The sequence below is a fragment of the Taudactylus pleione genome, unplaced genomic scaffold (genome assembly GCF_031769625.1).
Source record: "Taudactylus pleione unplaced genomic scaffold, aTauple2 ptg000564l, whole genome shotgun sequence".
Lineage (NCBI taxonomy): Eukaryota > Metazoa > Chordata > Amphibia > Anura > Myobatrachidae > Taudactylus > Taudactylus pleione.
In genome coordinates this window covers 218,432-226,801 of record NW_028284966.1, presented here as the reverse complement: position 1 = coordinate 226,801, position 8,370 = coordinate 218,432, and positions in this window count along the sequence as shown.

The following is an 8,370-nucleotide window of genomic DNA, read 5'->3' as shown; positions in this document are numbered from 1 at the left end:
CATGACCTGTCTTATTCAAAGGATTCAGGCACATGCATCTTACAATACTTGGCCCAGCATACACGATGTGTACTTACATTTGTTAGTGCTGTATTTTTTTTGCCAAGTATCCTCCAGGACACAGGCACCAGCAGGTCATCACAAAAGGACACAGGGGCATGAGGCCTCGGATACTGAAGATGCAGGTACATAAATGTGCTTAGTCTTTGTGCTGCATCCACATGTGTACCTTCAATTGGAATGACAAAATTGTTGTTTAACAAGGAACCAGCAGGATACAGGCCATAGCAAAACTGCAAAAATGTTTAGGGGTCATTACATGTCTTATTCTAAGGATGCAGGTACATGCATCTTACAATACTTGGTCCTGTATACAAGACATGTACTTACCGTTGTTATAGATGTTTTGTTTTTGTACAAATAGCCTCTAGGACACAGGCACCAGCAGCACACCAATAGCTATCAGGGGGGCATGAGGCCTCAGATACAGAAGAAGCAGGTACCTAAATGTACAAAGTCTTGGGGCAGCCTCCAAATGTGTGCCTACAATTGTAATGATACATTTGTTATTTTGCAAGGATCCACAATGACAGAGGCCACAGCAGCATTGCAAAAGTATTACATGGGCCATGAGGGGTCTGATTCCAAGCATGCTGGTACTTTCATGGTACAGTACTTTGGCATGCATACAAAATGTCTACTTACCTACTTTTGAGATCTAATATTTTGCTCCAAGTAGCCCCCAGGACACAGGCACCAGCAGCTCTGGGTAAGTTGACATGGGTGCGTGAGGCCTCAGATTCTGATGATGAAGGTAAAGAAATGACACAAAGTTTTGTTTCAATCTCCATATGTTTGCCTCAAATTCAAATTAAAAAAACTTGTTTACCAAGGATCCGCAAGAACACAGGCCACAGCAGCACAGCAAAGGCATTCTAGGGGCTGTGAGGGGTCTGATTGCGAGGATTCAGGTACATACATAATGTCTGACTTTTTTTGACAAACAAATGTGTATCTACAGTATTAATTTGTTTGTTTCATTAACAAGGAACCTCCAGGACCTTGCCAATAAATGACCTAAGGAAGCAGATAAGGCTGCGTGAGCCATCAGAATCAGAGGATCAAGGTAGATCATTTGGAATTGCTATGGTTGAGCATGCAACATGGGTAGATACACTTGTTAGCAATGTTGTTTTGATTTCCTTTAAGGACCATCCTTGGCCAAAAATTAATCTAACAAACACCCAAACATTCAGAATTGATTCACAAACAACATTGTCTCCATCAGACGCCCCTGAGTCGCCTCTTTTTGCAGGTGAGTCTGTGTATTAACTACTCAAAAATACACATTTTGATGTTGATGCTAGTCCTTAACAACGTCTAACTACATTTAACGCAAGATAGATCTTCATCTTGTGAGGTGTGTGAATAAAAGCAACTCCATTTCACTATGCTAAACATTACCTAAGTACATTTGGTGATTTCTGTGTGTCAGTCAGTGTTGGGCAACTGCGTCACATATTTGTTATTTAAAAATAACTTGCATGTGTATACTCTTTGATTATCCATTTTAAAATTAAAATGGCCAGAGTGCATGCACAATGTGGTACCCCAACTCTGAGCTCAAGGTACAGCCCCCCAAAGGCAAAACAAAGAACTTTAAACAACACAAACAATGTTTTTTACTTAATTTTTTTGCCTCATTTTAATCTGGGTAATTTACATCTAAGTACGTGTCCAAGGCTTTTGTGGGTTGGGGGGGGGGTACTGTATTAAACTAAACAAGCTCAAAGGCATTAAAACTGTGTCAAAGATGTTAAGGTCAAGATAAGCATATTTACCATAGATCTTACATTTGAAACATCTTTGGAAACACAATAGTCAGTTGCAGAGTTTAATTGACTTTTAAGTATGTGACACCCTCATTGATGTTATTTTGCCCTTTTTATGACAATTTGAGGCTTTATCTTGTGTCATACAATCTAATGTGTATTATTATTATTATTATTATTATTATTATTATTATTATTATTATAGCAGCAGCCACAATTGCCTGGTACATGCCTTTACAGTATTACCAGAGTTGTTGGAGATGTGTGTATGGATGTTGAAGGATTTTTTAAGAACATTTGAATATCACTAAACTGTCTGCATTTCCTATAGTATTTACCACCCTAAAATATTTGAAGTTTAAAATTTCTATAAAAACTTAAAGCCTATAAATGAATTCTACACAATAAAACACTCACATCATAATACTTACTGGAAAACATTAAGGTAGCTTTAGAGATGAACAACCATAATCAATATAACAGCCGGAATGAACCATCTAGGGACAATCACGGCTAAATTTAAATACAAACACAATACTCTTTCCAATTTACAGTTACGTTGGTGCCTTCTGTACGTGCCACACATTTATACCGGGATTTGTTAGGATAAAATCCAAATTTAGATCTAATCAACAAAAAAGGGAATTCTGTTTGTATGACATAGCTAGACCCTTCCATGGTAGAGCATAGTTGCCAAATTTAACATTGTATGCATTTGGGCATGAACCAGGTGTACATTTAATATATTTGTACAATGTAAAATATGGCCTAAAGATTAATACCAACATCTTTATCAATGTATTACCAAACTTACCAATGCTTTCCATGTAGGTTTGGACGAAACACCATTTCAAAATGTGGATGCCAGCTTTGATGAGAACCCTGTGGAGGCAGAAGAAGATTTAAATTCACTTAACATAATACCCTTCATTCCAACCATGCCAGCTCACCACTCAGGGGATACAACACCACCACTACTCGGTCTTACCCCTCCTCCTCCTACATAGCCAGATCGGGATTTTTTAAATAGTATGGCTGGCTTTCAAGAGCAGCAAATAAACCTCCTGACATCACAAGTGCAGCAGTTACATTTAATGAATACATTCTTTTACAGGCGGAATCGCTCCATGTCTGCACAAACATTACAGCAGACCAGGATGGCAAACAGTCTGGAACAGATTTGGGCGACAAATACTTCACACCATCACACCCTACAGTAATTACGATGTTTGAAGGCCAGAATTGTTTTCATGAAGCAAATGGAAGTTTTCAAACTTTTTTTGGGACACTTATTACAGCAATAGAATCAAGCATTTTTTGTGATCTTAATGGAACCTTCGGCACCCAGATGTTAGCTAGGATTCTTGACACTAATGCCAATACTTCTGGTGCCAGCACATCCCAGGCCAATACTTAGGTCACTACTCCACATGGCCGTGGCAGAAAGGTTGGGCCAAGGGATAGTTTATAAATAGCTACCAAGATGATATTCTATATTTGTAATAATGTGTTTATTTACCATTGTATTTTCCTTCCTTAAATTGCAAAAAACAACAACACATTTTAACTATTGTAATTACCATATTTGCCTTACAAATACTAACTAGGTATAGTTTTTGGAATGTTAATTTGTACATTGCCAAATTTTCAAGTGTACACTGTATTTGTATATTATAAACAAACCAACTGTTTGCACTAACAAATAAAAACAAAGATATGTGTTTGAGAACGGACTAAATTTAATTTGTGAATGAGGCATAGTGCCCTCCATAACATTTAACCTGGTATTTTGACCTTAATGGCACACCTGGGCTAGTATTGGAAGTAGGCTAAAGAACCATCCTATCTTCAAATGCTAACTAAAGGACTAGTGGGTGAGTTTTTTATTAAAATAATGTGCTTAATTATGAACAACCAATTTACTTTGCAGTTTAGAGCAGTACTTGTTTAAACTGATGTTTCCCATAACAACCAATCTAATATAAAAACAAGGCACCTATCACCATCGGATCTTTAAAACCAACCAAACAGATTGTTGGATATGGACAACATCAATATCCAAAAAGACTTCTGTAAACTGACAACATAGTATCCAAAAACATTAGTATGTGTGAAATGTTTAGTAATAACACTTGCAAATTAAACTACAACCATGGGAAGATGACAGTGAGCGTGCACATAGTGTCACCTTACGATGCTGGGTGGGGGACTGCAGTAGAGTTTTTTATAGTGCACTTTCCAGCTTATGTAGCCCACATAGACTTACAGCAGTTTCAACATGTGTTTTTTTTGTGGCAAACACAAAAATAAAAAGGTGCCTATGTATCCTGAATTTACCTTAATTGTTGCTTTTTAATTTAGAAAAAAACAATTAAATATATTTGTTTAGATTAGAAATGGGCAATTCACTAACTTATAAATTCTAATAAAAATAAATTATAAAAAATGTCTTATCATACCAGACCCAATGGATCTATATGGGTATAAAGTTAGGACTTTCATGTAGAAACCTAAAAAAAAAACATATTGCCCTTTTCCCCAAGAATAATACAACATCTTCTGATGCTGAAAACTCCAGTTTGTGTATGTGGTGTCCAGGACCCACAGTAATAGCTTTTGTTTATTTACCTTTCAGTGCACCTCCATGTCTGGAAGCTTCCACTACGCACATGCACAGTGCCATATTCCTATGTTGTAGACTTCACATTTACAAGGTGTCTTCTCCTAAATGGCAAGGATATAACTGTGAGGTATAGCAGTTACCACTGGCCAGTAGTACATAGGCATGATTTTCAGAATACAAATTCTTAGATAAACACACAGTTGTACTGGCCCCCAAAAAATATAAACCCAATATAGGATACATAACCCCGCAAATACCATTTTTAAATACAAATTGTGATTTGAGGACATCCAAATACTAGATTCATTAAAAAAATTGTGCTAACCGCTAATAAAAGTCAGGCCACAAAATAAGCCGCAAATTAAAAGAAACCTCAATGTGTATGACTTAAAAGGAGAAAATAGTTTTGCCAAACTAAAACATGGCAGGAGAGAAATCTTGGGGAAGTATGGACTTCCTATGGTAAAACCCAAAGTAAACGTTTTATGCCAAAAATAAAAAAAACAGTGGTAACAAACATGTGCAAAACCAAATGGTGAGTAATGTACTTTACATTAACTAACACTTTCTAAGATAAATTAGAGAACCCAATTGCTATGGGGAACATCCTATTTAAATGACACTTGATTTTAAAAAAAGGGGGCACAAGTCAAAAAAACAGACAGTACTGCTGTGGTAAAGGATACTTACATCTAAAATGATGTCTGATGACCTGCAGCCTGATCTGCCTCCCACTATCTGTTGTCAAATTGTCACCAGATACAACAGAGTCCCCTGCCTGCTCACTGTCTAAAACAAATTCAGCCATGATTGGCTGCTGCAAACACAAACTACGCAATAGACAGCAGCTGAGCACAATATCTGAAACTTTAGCAATAGAATATAACAAAAGACCACCAGATTTATCCAGACATCAGCAATGAGATTTAAGCAGGCCAAATGTACGCACTGTCACAGATCTAATGGACTTATGTGCTCTATTACAATTATGCTCAGCAGGAGAAACTGGAAGTGCCAATGAAGTCAGAAGCCAACTAAGACACCCCATACCCAGCATCACCTGTAAATACATTAAAAATATACACTGCTCAAAAAAATAAAGGGAATACTAAAATAACACATCCTAGATCTGAATGAATGAAATATTCTTATTAAATACTTTGTTCTTTACATAGTTGAATGTGCTGACACCAAAATCACACAAAAAATATAATTAGAAATCAAATTTATTAACCCATGGAGGTCTGGTTTTGGAGCCACACTCAAAATGAAAGTGGAAAAACACACTACAGGCTGCTCCAACTTTGATGTAATGTCCTTAAAACAAGTCAAACTGAGGCTCACTAGTGTGTGTGGCCTCCACGTGCCTGTATGACCTCCCTACAATGCCTTGGCATGCTCCTGATGAGGTGGCGGATGGACTCCTAAGGGATCTCCTCCCAGACCTAGACTAAAGCATCTGCCAACTCCTGGACAGTCTGTGGTGCAACGTGGCGTTGGTGGATGGAGCGAGACATGACGTCCCAGATGTTCTCAATTGGATTCAGGTCTGGGGAACGGGTGGGCCCGTCCATAGCATCAATGCCTTCGTCATGCAGGAACTGCTCACACACTCGAGCCACATGAGGTCTAGCATTATCTTGCATTAGGAGGAACCCAGGGCCAACTGCACCAGCATATGGTCTCACAAGGGGTCTGAGGATCTCATCTCGGTACCTAATGGCAGTCAGGCTACCCCTAGCGAGCACATGGAGGGCTGTGCGGTCCCCCAAAGAAATGCCACCCCACACCATTACTGACCCACTGCCAAACCGGTCATGCTGGAGGATGTTGCAGGCAGCAGAATGTTCTCCTTGACGTCTCCAGACTCTGTCACATCTGTCACATGTGCTCAGTGTGAACCTGCTTTCATCTGTGAAGAGCACAGGGTGCCAGTGATGAATTTGCCAATCTTGGTGTCTCTGGCAAATGCCAAACGTCCTGCACGGTGTTGGGCTGTAAGCACAACCCCCACCTGTTGACGTCGGGTCCTCATACCACCCTCATGGAGTCTGTTTCTGACTGTTTGAGCAGACACATGCACATTTGTGGCCTGCTGGAGGTCATTTTGCTGGGCTCTGGCAGTGCTCCTCCTGTTCCTCCTTGCACAAAGGCGGAGGTGGCGGTCCTGCTGTTGTGTTGTTGCCCTCCTACGGCCTCCTCCACGTCTCCTGATGTACTGGCCTGTCTCTTTTTAGCGCCTCCATGCTCTGGACACTACGCTGACAGACACAGCAAACCTTCTTGCCACAGCTCCCATTGATGTGCCATCTTGGATGAGTTGCACTACCTGAGCCACTTGTGTGGTAGGTAGACTCCGTCTCATGCTACCACTAGAGTGAAAGCACCTCCAGTATTCAAAAGTGACCAAAACATCAGCCAAAAAGCATAGGAACTGAGAAGTGGTCTGTGGTCACCACCTGCAGAACCACTCCTTTATTGGTGGTGTCTTGCTAATTGCCTATAATTTCCACCTCTTGTCTATTCCATTTGCACAACAGCATGAGAAATTGATTGTCAATCAATGTTGCTTCCTAAGTGGACAGTTTGATTTCACAGAAGTGTGAATGACTTGGAGTTACATTGTGTTGTTTAAGTGTTCCCTTTATTTTTTTGAGCAGTGTATTTAATAAAAATATCTAAGCATGCATAACAAAAGTAAAGTGAGACTGTCTAAGGTACTGACCCAGCAACCATGCCTCTGACCTTTGTCTGGCATCAAAATGATCATGAAGGGATGATTGACTAAGGATGAAGGAATCATGAAATGAGCCAGGGTAGCCGACTACAACTCTCATGATTTTCATTTTTGGATCACACACCACCTGCACATTTGTAGAATGGGCATGGTGCCTATTAAGGTATACATGTGCCTTGGGCCTAGGTGGTCTCAGCTCAATGTGTGTGCAGTCAATAGCACCAAAGTCATTTGACATACCTGCAATGCCATAAAAGCTATCCTGACTGCATGCCACTTTGTATCATGGCTAGGGAAGCAGATGCAGGAATCCATAAGTGGCTGAAATGATGCCCGTTCCTGGGTGAGGTATCTGGAGAATGTGGACTGGGATATACCAAGAACTTTACAAGTAACAGACTGGAAATTCCCAGTAGCCAGAAAGTTCAACACAGCCAGAAGCTTATGTAGGCCTGAGATGGAGTGGGAATGTGCTATGTCAGGATCTAGGTCCAGTTTGACTTGGTCATATAGATGGAAGATGTTGTTATGGATCAGCCAGAACATCTGTATGACCTCGCCATAGGCCAATGCATTCAGGTTCAAATGCCTTCTAAAAAAACTTGCCCTGTGCAGGCTTTGGGGAACTGACATTACCTCCTAAGCTTGCTCAGTTTCTTGCTCCTGTTTGTTTTCAGCCTGCTGGTAGAGCCCCATAAATAAAAAACAAAAAATATGGTGGTTGCTCATATCAGCTTATTGACATAGCACAGGTGCTTGTAAAGGGTGGGGTTTACACTGAACATAGAAAGAAGGGGATTTGTCCTCTAGCACACTGTAGCAAAATAAAAAAAAATACTTAAATCCTACATGATAATAGAGATTCAGAGGTATTAGTTACATACATTTGTAAATATATGAATAAGCGCCAGGTCAATTGTCAAGGCTCTTCTATACTGGTGTCCCTAACATTAAGGAACCCCATGTGTTTGCAAATGTATGTAACTAACACCTCTGAATCTCTATTATCATGTAGGATTTAAGTATTTATTGCTGATTTTGCTACAGTGTGCTGGAGGGAAAATCCCTTTTTTCTGTGTTCCGAGCTCCATAAATCCCAGCCACATCATATTCATATCTGTGCTGCAGAACTCTGCCATTGTAACTCCAGACAAATGTATGCTGCAGCTTTAGCAACT